General features: G+C 38.4%; 1 pseudogene; it reads right to left on the reverse strand.

The window, feature by feature from the left end:
• Positions 1–4,437: 4,437 nt before the first annotated feature.
• Positions 4,438–5,086, reverse strand: LOC141829170 (uncharacterized; annotated as a pseudogene).
• Between the last annotated feature and the right edge of the window lie 9,556 nt (positions 5,087–14,642).

Below are 14,642 nucleotides of genomic sequence, written 5' to 3' on the forward strand. Positions count from 1 at the left end.
AATTGATTGAAATATATTGGTCCCCTCTCATAATTTAATGGTTATTTTAACAAATCATGTCATTTGTATTATATTTTGACCAAATCTAAGTGCTTAAAAAGTAATTTAAAATATGGTCGTTAATCCGTCGTTATTTGATCGTTAATCCATTTTAGCAACGGAATATTCCGTCGCTAATATCAGTTATTTTTGTGGTGCAATATTGTAACGATGAACTAGTAGTTTAAATATCTTGTTGTAGTTTGCCACTAAGAGTGAGCATTATTTGAAGACAAATATTTATTGAAAATGTGAATTGAAATAAGAATAGTGGATGGAAATGGACTTCCATTTTACATGGGAAGTTTAGTCCCACATTAGGGGCCGAGTGACTTTGTAGTTGATTTATATTGGATCACAATACTTAAAATTGTGAATATGCATAAGTAGAGACTCCGTCACATGCGTGGACCCATAGAGGTTGCAAATCCAAGGCCTGAATTATACTGAACTAAGGTGACTTGTATATGAGCATGACTTGTGCACGCCAAATGTCGAATCGGTCGGAATAAAATTTACCGAAGCAAATCAACCAATGTTTTGAATCTGAAATGGTGTGAAATGATTGACCATTAAACATTTCAAGTCAGGTAAATGTAGTAATTAAATAACTTTTATTTGGGCATTTAATAGTTGTTTATTTGCCATAAACAACTAGTGTTTGGTTGTATACACGTGACCTTAAAGCACAATTGGAGGGGACAAATCTATTTTAAGAAAACTATGTCAAACGTAAGCCTCGCTCAATGTCTTTCTTTCCCACTTGGACTCGGTCACCCAGTAGCTTGACACTTTGCCAAATCGAAAACTCGGCTTAGCTCAGCACTTGGCCTTGCTCAATACTCAAGCCAAGTCAGACTTGGCCAGTTCATCATTGCTTGTTGTTGATTGTTTGGTTTTGTCTCTTATTAGTCCGGAAATATACTAACACTTCACTTCAGAACCTCCAAAAAAATGGTTGCGAAAATCTCCTCAAAACCCTTCTTTTATAGCCTTCAAATTAAGGATAATTTTCGCCTATTAGTCAACTGATCTCACCCATTAATCAATTGATCCACTGTAGATTCAAACGTTAATTTAATATGTCAGCTCAATGACTCCATCCATCTCAACATCATTCCACTTTCCATTATCATTAGTTGACTGATGCCTAATCAGTCCAATCTCACAATCAGGTTCTAAATTCTTTGTTCGCTCGAATAATGATATTAGTCGATTGATTATGATTAGTCGAGTTTTTTAATCGATTTCTAAAATTTTTATTCGTTGCTATAGTGTCATGAGTCAACTGATCGAACTCATCAATTAACTATCATTGTAGCAAATTATTATTCATAATAATATAGCAAATTATTGTAGCAGGTTAATGTTCATAATTACTGTAGCAAAATTCTAAAAATACCTTGAACTCCAATTTCGAAGTTTAGAGTTTATCAGTCAATCGATACACTATATCAATCGACCAATACTTATGTTTCAACCGTATCAAGGCTGAATTATCATTTTGTATGATATCCGGTTGACCTCAACCTACTAGGATTTTCTTTGCTCGACATCCAATTAATCTTGACTTGCTGAGACTTCTCATTGTCTAGCATCTAGTCAATCTTAATCTGTTAGGACTTTATCATTGCCTAACATTTGATCAACTTGACCTATCGGTATTTCATCATTGTCTGACATCCGATCAACTTTAACCTGCTAAAACTTTTTTATTGTCTAATATCCGATTAACCTTAACTTGTTAAGACTTCACGCCTTATGTCAACTCTTTGTTGAACTTTCGATCATCAAATATCTAATTAACTATGATCCATTTGGACTTTCCATTTTACCTACAACACATTGATTGACTATTAAGTATTCAGTCAATCTTACTCTACTTGACGTCTAACTAATATATTGATCAAATATCAAAATTCAACTCGAGTCAATTCGCATTTCATCAATATAATCTTAATCAAAGATCGATTGTACCAACACAACCATCCTAGGCAGTTTATCTTTCCCTGCGCTACTTGACAATTATTAACTCAAGCCATCTCGACAAATAAATCTAAATTTAATTTTTGTAAAATTTGAAATTCAGTAAATTTTCTATATCTCTGACAATATCTCAAACAATATTATCATTCTATTTCAGAGTTTAAAGCCATATGTTTCTATAGCAGTGGAAGAAGACGTACGAGGCCAGAAATCTCTTTGATTTTAGTAATGCGAACAGGATCAGGCTTGTTCATAGTGGAAGAAAGTTTATCGGTAGAAAATATTTAATTAGAAGAAGCTTCAAAGAAGCAACGTGGCTAGGTGAGGGAGAAAATCAAAGAACAGTTAAATTATTTATAAAAAAAAAAGATCTAGAGTTGACTGAGATACTATCTTCTACCTAGAAAACCCTAATCAGCACTAGGACAGACAACAAACTTTAAGTCGATTTCAGACTGATCTCAAAGAGTCGAAGAAGGTCTATAATCAATTAAAATTAATGAAAGCGCCAATGTTAATATAATGTCAGCCTTATATTATATAGTTGTATAGCATGCACAACACGCTATGTATTCTGACTTTTGTGGGAACGATGACAAAATGAGATCGCCTTGTTGCTGTCATTTTGAACGGATTAATTTATTGATTTAATTAACAGAAGCACGACTGGAGTAGTTAAACGAGTAGCAGACGAGGGATGACCAGATCGACCCGGAGTGGAGTGGTTTCAGACGAACAAGAGGGCAAATGATGCGCTAATTAAGCTAGAGAATTAATTAATTCATTAATTTATGTGCATGATGTTCGAAGAAGTAATGGGAAAAAGGACGAGCAGCTGGGGAGATAAACTAAATTAAGGACAATAATTGAAGATTTCTGAGCAATCTCAACGAGCTCAAGAGCTTGCATCTGGCAGAGAGCATGGCGTCAAGGGATTGGATGAACTTTCAGGTTCAAGTCAAACGACGGAATTGAACGTGCATTAGCAAAACGATAAGATAAGCCGATGAGGCATTGAATTATTCCAACATCGGTATGACAATGGAGGAGCTTGTCGCTTGACATTCCCTGCATTCCACGGCTAGCTCCCACGCTCCACACGAGAGAGCAGAAATTAAAGGTGAAAAGGAAGTAAACATTAGTAATCTGAAAATTAATAAAAGAACAATTACGATCACTAATATAAGCTTGAATTAGATCTATCCGTAATCAAAGGATGCTGGGTGTCTGGGTTGGCCGCTGCGTGTGCTTCCCGATTTACCCTGGTGACCGGTGGGAAACTTCCGTGGGGCCGGGCCAATCACCCCCAGGAGATAGTCAATGAGGCTAACTGGGATTATCATTTTTTTGAATTAGATCTATCCGCCAGATGACTTACGATCAGATTTAAAGACTAATTTGCTTAGTGTCGGTATACAAGATGCAAAGTTGGGTGTGGGGCTTCATACAACATCTCATTCCATGGTTATGGCTGGTGGTGACAAATTAGAAATAGGATGTGTTGTTAGCAAACAACACCGTAATCAATTCCCCAGGGGAAAATCAGACGGAGCAGAGTTGTAGCCAATAACACCACACTCTAAATAGATACATAATTACGGATTATAGTCGCGATTTATCTCGAAGTGAAGCTCGAGAAAGAAAGGGTCATATATTGAATAGAAGTCCCACATTATGGATGACACCAGAGGAAGCTTGGAGTGGAAGAAAACCAACGGTTGATCATTTTCTTGGGACATAGCTGAAAAATGTTGGTTACAATTGCACTAAGAAAATCATTATAAGTTGTGAGTTGTAGAATCAAAATGGATCCCAAGATCTTGATGATGATGAGAAAGTACAACACTCTTATGGAGGATAAGCAACAAATCCCAGCAGATCTTGATGATGATGAGAAAGTACAACAACCTATGGAGGATAAGCAACATGAGGCTCAAAATACTCCTATAGCTCCAATGGAAGTAGAATCGTCGAAGAAGACCAGCCAACTACAGCGATACATTTTGCTTTATTTTCAGATTGTGATCCTACAACCTTTGAAAGTGCCGTCAAAGATGCAAAATGGCGTCGATGGATGATGAAATTGATGCCATTGAAAGAAATAATACTTGGGAGTTAACTGAGACACAAAACCATTGGTGTAAAGTGGGTCTTCCACCGTTAGTAGCTTTAAGCAAGAGTAGAATTGATTATGAATTAGATGACACAATCCACGGGCTCATGGCCTATTTTAGCATTTTTGCATGGAAACTTGGAGGAACAGGTATTTGTAGAACAACCTCTTGGAGATCGGAAATCTATTCGGGTCAAAGAAGGTCACATACCCCGTCTGTCCGAGCTTGTCTTTGAATAATCGAGTCAACGGTCGATTACTTGTTGATCTGGTTAACGGGTAACCGTAACCAGCCCGGCCTAACTAGGCAAATTACGGTTTAGGGGCCAATTAACTGCCAATCCAGTTCCAACAGTGATCGACCCATCAAAGCTGGTAGATCCAAGGAACACAATCTTTTCCCCCAAGTCAAGCACCTCCACCCATCTATCGATCTTGAAATCCCATCGAAAAACATTGAACTCTCATCGGAGTATGTGGCACAAAACCAATAGGTGATCTTTGGCTTCAGCCAAAAATTACTTGTAGTGAGTGGAGGCGGAAGCTAGGGTGGGTGCACAACCGTCACGTAACGGGTGGAAGTCTAGATCGGTGGAGAGATCCTCGACGAGGAGCTACATCATGGCAGTGGGGGCAAAGAGATTGTAGTCATGGAAGAAGATCATATCTTTGATCATAATAGCGGAAGGTCCAGAGGGAGCCTCTGATGGGAGAATTTTGAATTAAAGATATACCCTCAGTGAAGAGAAGGACGACATAGTGGTTGCTAGCAGTGACAGGGTCAAAGGAGAGGACACCGTGAAAGGGTAAGGGGGCGATGGGAAGGCGGATTTGAGATTGGGTGAAAATGTTCTAGAGAAGGATCTTAGATTTAGGGGAACAATAATGAGGAGTGCATATGTGTGTGTGTGTGTATATATATATATATAATCTTGCACTCCTTATCATGGACAACTCGTGAATACCTATTTTTTCATTTTAAAAGTTTTTGTACTTAATACTATAACCCAACCCCTAAATCCTATAAGCAAAACCCTAAATGACCTAACCTCAAGCAAAAATAAAAATAAAAATAAAATAAAAAAAGAAAATCCCTTTGACTCACAGTCACGCACCGTGCATCGCACAGGAGATCGTGTATATATATATATATATATATAATACTTTTTAAAATTATAATAATCTTGAACCGTGACGAACCGTGAACTAAACCGTAAATCGACGATTCCAAACCATGAATTATAATTGTCTTGGACGATTAACGTTAAGAGTTGACCTGTCAAGAACCGTCGAATCAATAGTTTCGAATCGGCGAACTGTCGATTCTGAACCGTGCTCGGGTCAAGCTTGAACGAAAGACATCAATCCAAGGAGCCAAGGTTGAGCTTATTATGGATGGTCATCGAGCTTAAAACTAGAGATAAAGCTTAAAGGACGATATACATCATTGATCGAGCTAGTGAAGAGCGAAGATTAGTCGGATATGTCATAGATGGTCATAAATCACATTTTTTGTTAATCCAGGTATCTGAGCGCGTGTTCACTTAATCTTAGAAGTGGGTGACTTTCTCCTTGTTCGTTCATCGGATAAATTTGAAAATGCAACGACTCCTGACACGACATCCCAGCTGTTCCAGTAGTTTGAGTACTGTGAACGTATGGTATCCTGCATGAGAATCAAACTCTATCCACTGTGCCTTTTATTGTTAGTCATCAATCACATTTGAACCTTCTATTGGTTGATGAATGTAATCTTAGGTTTCGTGTTTAGTTTTTAAAATGTATTATTGTTGAAGCCTAGTAATGTCGAGAGGTTCTTAGATTATATTTGTTAACTAACTTAAGTTCTAAAACCTTAGGCTAACTTACAAATGGTTGTAAGCTAATAAGGAAAATTGTCCAAATAGTTTTAATTCACTAGGATAGGCACTCAATCGATTAGACATAGACCAATAAATTGAATCAGATTATTTAGTTGATTGGATTCAGGGGGGTTTAGATGTTCAACTATTTCTATTTGAGTTTAGTAGATTGACTAACCCTAGGTTAATCAATTGGATGTTATCCAGTTAAGTGAATGGCATTCATTAATCGATTGGACATTGTATCCTTGGAGTCTAAAGTTTGGTTGATTGTATAGTTAGTCAATTGAAACCTTGGTTTACTCAATTAAAGGAGTAAAAATTAGTTTTTATATGTTAATGTAAGGATGATGAGTATATAAGCTCTTGGAGATCTTTTGAGCACTAGGGTTTCACTGTTTACTCTATATATCCTTTTGCTATGCTCAAGTTGATCAAGCGTCCAATCTAACACCTTGGACAAGGATTAGAAAGCTTCAACTCCTAAAGCTCTTAATAGCTTAATCGCTTCCTTGTCCTTTCACTTAACCCACTAGTGGTCGGCCAGAACCCCACTAGCGGCCGACCGACAGCACCCCACCAGCTGCCGATCGGCCAGCACCCTGCGCGACAACATGCTGAAGCAGCTCGCCACCTAGTGCCAGCAACACCGTGTTAGATTTGAGAGGTGTCCTAAGGTAATCAACTTACAGTTATACTATTTATTGGATAAATATTAATTCACTGTTTGAGTGCACATTTCATATGTGTTTGATTGGATCTTAAACTCAAATACTGAATGCCCACAATATGATTCATAGTGTGAGAGAATTTGTGATTGGATCACAACTAGTGAGCATCTTTACATGTGTAATTATGAATGTATTGGAATTATCCCTAGTCGAGGAATTGATGAGTACGGACGTCATCGATTCTGTCGAGACTAGCACATTTTAAACTCCTTAGTTAGCGAAGCAGCTGATCTCACTACTATCGACATTAGATGTTGAGAGTTAAACGTGGATGCTGGTTAAAGGTAACCAGTTCATTGGAGTGACCTGCTTTGAGACTTCATATGGTTCAATATATATATATCAATGAAGATCTCAGTACAGTTTAAGTGTGAGTTTCCTTTGACTTGCGGTATTTAAATCACCTTGGTCATCGAAGCTTATACTTTAACATCTTAAGCAAGCATCTCCGAGAAGGTGTGGACCCGAGATGATTGGGTATAAGACGAAGTACCTAAAGGTGTTTGAATAGCCTACAAAGGATTCACCGCTCTTTGAAAAAGGAGACGTATACCCTGCGGTCATTTGTCAGCATTGTTACTAAAAATTTTTGGTCAAAGCATTACATGTGAAGAGCATGACACTCTTGGGCACATGTACAAGTAACTTGAATCCACAGGACAAGAAAGCAGCTTGGGCTAGGTGTGACATAGTCAGCCTAATGGGGACCGACACATAGACCATGTCCTGAACCAAATGGGTATAAGACGGTGAAAGGAACGAAGCACGTTTAATTATAGTTGCTGAAAAGTTTAAAAATATTTAGAATCAATCATTGATTTTTTGATCAATTGGGGATCATGATATACTACTAGATGTCACTCATGATCGTTCCGTAATTAATGGTTAATTATGAACGACCAACATAACCGGGAACCTATTGGGTCACATGCACAACAAGTTCTCCGAAGGACTTAAAATGAGTTTGAGAATTGATTTCTCAAAACGAGAGAAATAAAGTCTAGTTGTCCCAGAGAAAGGACAATATGAATTCGTCTTACGAAGACGAAACAAACGAAACTGATTTTGTATAAATCAAAGACCGTTTGGTTACTGAACCAAATGATTCAGTTTTGAACTGAATTGAACCAACTTAGTTTGGTTCATGATGGAAGAGGTTTTGGCAGAACGGATGGAATGAGAAGATTCATATTGTGAAGACGAAAGATGAATCGCGGCGCCTTTAGGAGGAAGATGAGCAACCAAGCCATCTTCTTCTTCATCGTAGCCCACCGTCGCACCCGCCCTAGGGTTTCCCTCTGCCAGAAACGAATAGGCAAGATCCCCTGCTTTTATCGCATGAGGAGGATGTACAGTGTTTTTCCTTTTTAAAACGAAAATCAAAAATTCCAAAGAAATCGGCCAGCTAAAAACCCTAAACCGGGTTATTGTAGCGAACTTGGTTCACTCGGTTCACTAACCAAACGAACTCCAATTTGACCCAAACCACTCCTTCTCCCTCATCACGTCGCCGCTTCCACCCACGCGAAGGGGTCGCTGGACCGAGAGCAACACCGGCCATGATTCTTCCTCTCCGTTGGCCACAATCCAGCCTCTTGTGGCTGAGATCGAGCCTCCCATCTAGCCGCAATTCTTGCTTCCCGTCTGACCACGATGTAGCTTCCCACAGGCCACGATCGAGCTGCCTCCGTCGGCTGTGATCAGGCTGGTCGTCGCCGACGCTTTGGAGCTGAATGCTGGAGCTTCCCGATGCCAGCTTCTCCCGATCAACCTTCTGATGAAACAATCAGCCCCGTGTGAGAAAAAGGAGGTTCTGGTTCCAAATTGCAAAGAGGAAGGAAGATGAACTATAGCTCAGTAGCGTGGGTGAGGAGGAGATGAAGCAGTTAAACCTTAATTTCCCTTGTTTTGTGTGTTCTGTTTTGGCTGTGGTTGAGAGAGAAGTTTCTGTTTTGTTCTCTTTTCGAAATCGTGATTTATGAAATCACTGTCAGAATAACCATCACAAGGCACTACCGAAAATTAGGGTTTAATCATAGCATTGTGTTATCGGGTTTTGCTGCTGCCGAGAGCTTGTGAAGTGATCAGAAATTTTCCATCAACGTTAGAAAGGTTCCGACCAATTTTATCCTTATCGGAGGTCAAAGGTTGACTGCCAATAACTACACCAAGAATAAGATTCACGGTGATAGGTAGAAAGCCCTGGAACGATCACGACAAATGTTGTTGCGTGATTTTTGGAATAAAGTTTCTCTCGATTCGATCGTCATCAATCATCGGCTAGTACCGAAGACGATGACGCGAATCATCGTCATCAATCATCAACTGTCCAGACGAGAGCTTGGTGTGGATCACCAGTAGAGGCGGGACTCCGACAAAGACCGCTCGATTGATTCAACACCGTTCAAACGTCATCCGAGAGGTACGGTTTAGAATAATTTACTATTCTGTAAAATTTTAATTTTCTACCATGCCTTGTATGCTGTTATTTCCTACTTTGCATGCGTGTGTTGTATAATAATTAGTTTTAATTATTTTGTATATTTTTGCCGTACACGTTTTCGAAATGTGAGAACACACGCATTGCACCGGGACGATCCCAACACACCGGCCTGCTAGTGTGACGCTATCGGCCGGCCAATGGGCTGCACCCAGCTGGCCAGCGGGCCGCAGTCGATCGGCCAGCGGGCCGCAGCCGGCCGGCCACCATCCCGCCGCAACCTAAACACCAGCTGGATATGAAAAAGAAAGAAAAAGAACCAAGAAAAATCAGATTTTACCATTGAGCACCGTCGCCGTTGCAATCACCGGAGGGATCGAAGATGAAGGATTCGTCGAGGTCGCGGGGCACATGAGAACAGAGATCGGAGAAGAAGAGAGAAAAATCGCGAAGGGGGATCAGCGGTGTGATAAGTTAGGGTATTTGGCGACGAAATCGTATTTGTCGCCAATTTTATCGTCATTTGGTGACGAATCAAGTATTCGTCGCCAAATTGGCAATGAATCCGTTATTTGTCGCCAATTTGGCGACAAAAATATGGTTTCATCGCCAACTGGCAATGAAATTAACGACGAAGACAATATCATCGCCAAATACCCTAAAGTTACCACGCGGCCAGGCCCCATCTCTTTCGTTAATTTAACTAACTTTGCGATGAATAAACAGATTCGTCGCCAAATGGCGACGACATTGGCAACGAATATAATTTCGTCACCAAATACCCTAAAATTATCACACGACCAAGCCCTAAATTGGCGACGAATTCTTGGATTCATCGTCAATTTGGTGACGAAACATATTTTCATCGCTAATTTGGCAACGAAACTTGTCTTCGTCGCTAAATTGGTGACGAAACCTATTTTCGTTGCCAAATTGCTGACGAATCCATGAATTCGTCGCCAATTGGCGACGAATTTAGCGATAAAAATTCATTCATCCCAAATTGGCAACTAAACTATATTCGTCGCCAAATTACTTACAAATTGGCGACGAATACATTATTTGTTGTAAAATTTATCACTAATTGGCGATGAAAATATTTTGTCACAAAGTTTCGTTGCAAAAGGGTTGTATTTTTGTAATGCTTCCTCTGCCCTTCTTTCCTGCTACAACTGTAGACAAGACGCCAGTAAACAAAGGATTAAAACCCCTTACCTTACCCTTTTCCGATGACTGGTGGAGGTCGAAGTTGACCGGTGGTCCTCTACTACAACCGCAGACAGAGACCGATATGTTTTACCTGCTACAACCGTAGACATGGCCCGACTACCTTCGGCGCTTTTGTGGATGCGAAGGATGGGATTGCTCGCTGGAACAACTGCTCACGACAGTGGAGCACGACCGATATGGGAGGGGAGGTGGATGGTAGGCGCTCGTCGACCATAACTTCTGCCGCCGCTGCTCTGTTGTTGATCGGGGATCGAAGAAGGAGGCGGTGAAAGATGACCGATGGAGGAAGATGGATGGATGGGAACTCGGCTGTGAATCGTGATGGAGAAGAAATGAGAAGCTACAGTGCAACCTTGCACGGCCGAACCCCCCTTTCTCTGTGTGAATCAGCGATCCTTTTAAACCCTGTGTTGAACCAAGCCGAATCAACTCAAGCTGAACCCATTTCCACTGAACTAGTTGAATTGAACTGGAACGGCTTGATTTGAACCCATTTTGAACCGGATTGAGCCAAATTGAATCTGATTTGAACTAGACTCGAACTAGAGTTGATTTTTCTTCAAATTGGGCCTTCAAATATTATTATCTTCATTCTAATTTTTATACAAAATTAAATATAATAAATTAATATCATAAATTATCTCATTTTAATAAGAAATAGAATGAAGACATAAATTTCATCAAGATAAAGAAATAAGCTCAAAACTTAATTTATGATATAAAATATGATCAAAACAATTCAAAATAATCCTAATCAATCCTATCAAAATGTTATTTATCACATACCCAATGATCACCTTTATAGTCCACTCTGTTACGAGTGATGTTTGACGATACCAAAGTACACAACTCTTTATGTAGGGAACCGTAGTGATTTCAAGTTTAAGGACTATTCATACCAATAGTCACATGAGAAAGTTTATGACACTCATATAACTATACATGAAACTTTCTCATGGCGGGTTAATTCAGTATATGTTCTCTAATATATACCCATGTGTCAACGTGATATCACATATCCATGACTTGTGAGATCAAGTCATCAATTGACCTACATGCTAGTTTCAATGCATTAATATTATCTTAGAATATTAATGTTTGACTAGGAATAGTTAAGGGTAGTATTTTCTGCATCATCTCACTATCAATTCAACTAATTGATATAATGTAGATTAGAATCTACTACTTAAGAATATTATTATATTTAGTCATTTAACATAAACATGAAGTAAATATAATAACCAAACTTTGTCTAGAATATGATACGAAAGTCTCTAGTCAATCATCACATAATTAGCTTTAGGGCTACTACTAACAATAAGGAGGTTGACACATGAGATCAAACAGACGTCGATGTCGGAACTCGAGGTTGGGACCCAAGACTGAGAAGAGATGGACACGATGAGGCCGAGCTGACACCAAGGTTGGCTCTAAAGGCTGGGTTGACGTCGAGGTCAACCCTAGAGATGGGGTTGACGTTGAGGTTGGCCCAAGAGGCCAAGTTAACGTTTAGATCGGGATTCGAGGCTAAGTAGAGATCGAGGTCGGGACCCGAAACTGTGATGAGGTCAGCACAAGAGACCGAGCAGACATCAAGATCGGGGCCCGAGGCTAAATAGAAGTCGAGGTTGGAACCCTATTCTGAGATCGCTAACTGACACATGGCACCTCTTGAATTCCATCATATCATACTAGGTATATAAAAAATTTATAAAGACATAAGTCTGTTGGCGCAATAATAATTCATCCATGCAGTGGATGGAATAATAATATCCAACAGTGAATGGAATCATAATATCCATCAACTAATATAAAAATAGATTTATTGGAACAATACAATGGGATAAATAGAAAAATTAAAGTTTGATAATTTAAGTCGTGAGCACTTGGCATCGTTACTAATTAATAATAAGATTGTCATTATAAAATTTTTAAATATATGAATTTGCAAAGAAATTTTAAAATGTTAGATATTGATAAAATTAATTTTTTAAATATATTTTAAGTCGCTCCAGTCCTCACTCTCAAATTTTATATGAGAGTTGCTTTTCCCCTCCCGTCTGACAGCACACCCTGTCACCTCCTCTCTCTCCCTTTTAAATGATATTTCTATCCTCTTCTTTTATTTATTTTTTAAATTTTCATTTAGTTTTATTTTTTAATTAATTTTATTTTAAAATAGCTCTCATATATTTTTAATTTTATTTAGTTTTTATTTAATTTTATTTTTTAATTAATTTAATTTATTATTTTTTCATCAATACGATATTTTTTTTCAATTTTATTTAATTTTTATTTAGTTTTATTTTTTAATCAATTTTGTTTATTATTTTTTATCCCTGTTAAACACTACGGGAATCAAAAGCATTTACAATGTCATTTTCACAAATAAATCTGTTAAACGGGGCTGTCTAAATTCTATTAAGTATGTCTTAGACCAATTAATCAAGAAAGAATACCTCTATAATTACCGTACAAATTGAGACACCAACGAAATCACAGATATTCTTTGGGTTCATCCAAAAAATCTAGAGCTGTCTGTCAACTTTTCGTCTGTGTTCATCCGATAAAGTATTGATAAAAAATAATAAACAAAATTGATTAAAGAAATAAAACTAAATAAAAATTAAATCAAATTTAAAAAATAATAAATAAAATTAATTTAAAAATAAAACTAAATAAAAATTAAATAAAATTAAAAAATATATATAAGTATTAATAAAAAAATAATAAACAAAATTAATTTAAAAAATAAAACTAAATAAAAATTAATTAAAATTAAAAAATATATATAAGTAAAATAAAAGAAAAAAAGAAAAAAAAAAGAGTAAAAATATGATTTGAATGGGGAGAGAGAGAGAGGAGGGGAAGGGGGTGCGGTGTCAGGATGGAAAAAATAATTTACATTTTATATTGTATTAAAAGTTTATTATTCTCATTTAATGCTTTATCTACCAGAAAATTAGTTCAACCATTGGCTGCACTCATGATTAAGATCTGTGTTAAAAAGGAACAATACAACGGATCGGCCCAATCCCTCAGGTACAACAGAAGGAGCTCCCGTGGAAAATGGAATTCAACGTCGTTGGCTGAACAACCTCTGCTGGTGGCACTCAATTGATTCGAAGCTATCCAAAATTCCAAAAAATGGCGGTGGCTGTCGCTCTTTGGAACCTCCCTCTCCGGCACGTGGCCAGGAGTAACCCGTCTCGCTCTCGAACCTCCAGTTTTCCCTCTAATTCTGCCAGCTACTTCTCAAAATCACTTTTCCCCATCTCTTCTCCGCTGCTCTACTTAGAGCGCTTCCCTTCCCTTCGACTTCCTAGATCTACCGGGGAATTCAATCAGGTATGCTACCTATCTATTTAGGGGCCTATTATGTTCCCTTCTTTTGGACCAGTGCACTGGCTGTCTGCAAGTGGGTTCGGCAGTGGACGAGACCTGTGTTAGAGGGGTTGCGGTTAAGGGGGTAGCGATGATCGTGGCAGCGTTGAGGAACAGCGAGGGGGAAAAAAAGGCGGTGGTCGCATGCTGGCATAGAGATAGAGCTGGTGTTATCAGCAAAGGAGGTGTTAGCTGTTAGCGATAAGGTTGGAAGGAGCACCGAGAGATAGAGGAGACAGAGACGTAGGTTAAGAGAAAGAAGATATAATTTGGAGGAGGAAAATAACTTGTCTTATTGCTTTGTTCATTGTTGTACAAAGTTTAGAGATAGAGGAGACAGAGACGTATATTAAGAGATAGAAGATATAACTTGGAGGAGGAAAATAAATTGTCTTATTGCTTAGTTCATTGTTGTACAAAGTCTTCATTTTATAGCGAAGAAAATATAAACCTATTCTAATAATTCTCTTCTTTACCAGGATTACAGCTTCTTATTTAACTTACCACTATCTCTTTCCACCAAGACCTTTTCCTTCTTTGATTTATCTCGAGTCCATTTTACGTATTCTGTTCTTCCACAAGCAGGTTGCTGCTTTCACTCGTGGTTTCTGTTTCTCTTCCTTCTCCAAGGTTGAATCCTCTCTTCCCTCAATCTTTCTGCAGTTGAACTAAGTCCATGACATTTCCTGTTCCATTGATTTCGTGCTTGTCCCTGAGTATGAGGCATGTAGTTCCATTGGTGGTGGTTTGAGTAGTTGATTGAATCCAACAGCAGTGTCTTTATTTGATATGCTATTTTTTGCTCATCGTTTAAAGTTGTTACTTGTGGTTGTCATGATGATGATATTGTAAGGAGT

Source organism: Curcuma longa, chromosome 5 (genome assembly GCF_044706935.1).
Source record: "Curcuma longa cultivar G26 ecotype Majalengka, Jawa Barat chromosome 5, ITB_CL_G26_1.1, whole genome shotgun sequence".
NCBI classification, from domain to species: domain Eukaryota; kingdom Viridiplantae; phylum Streptophyta; class Magnoliopsida; order Zingiberales; family Zingiberaceae; genus Curcuma; species Curcuma longa.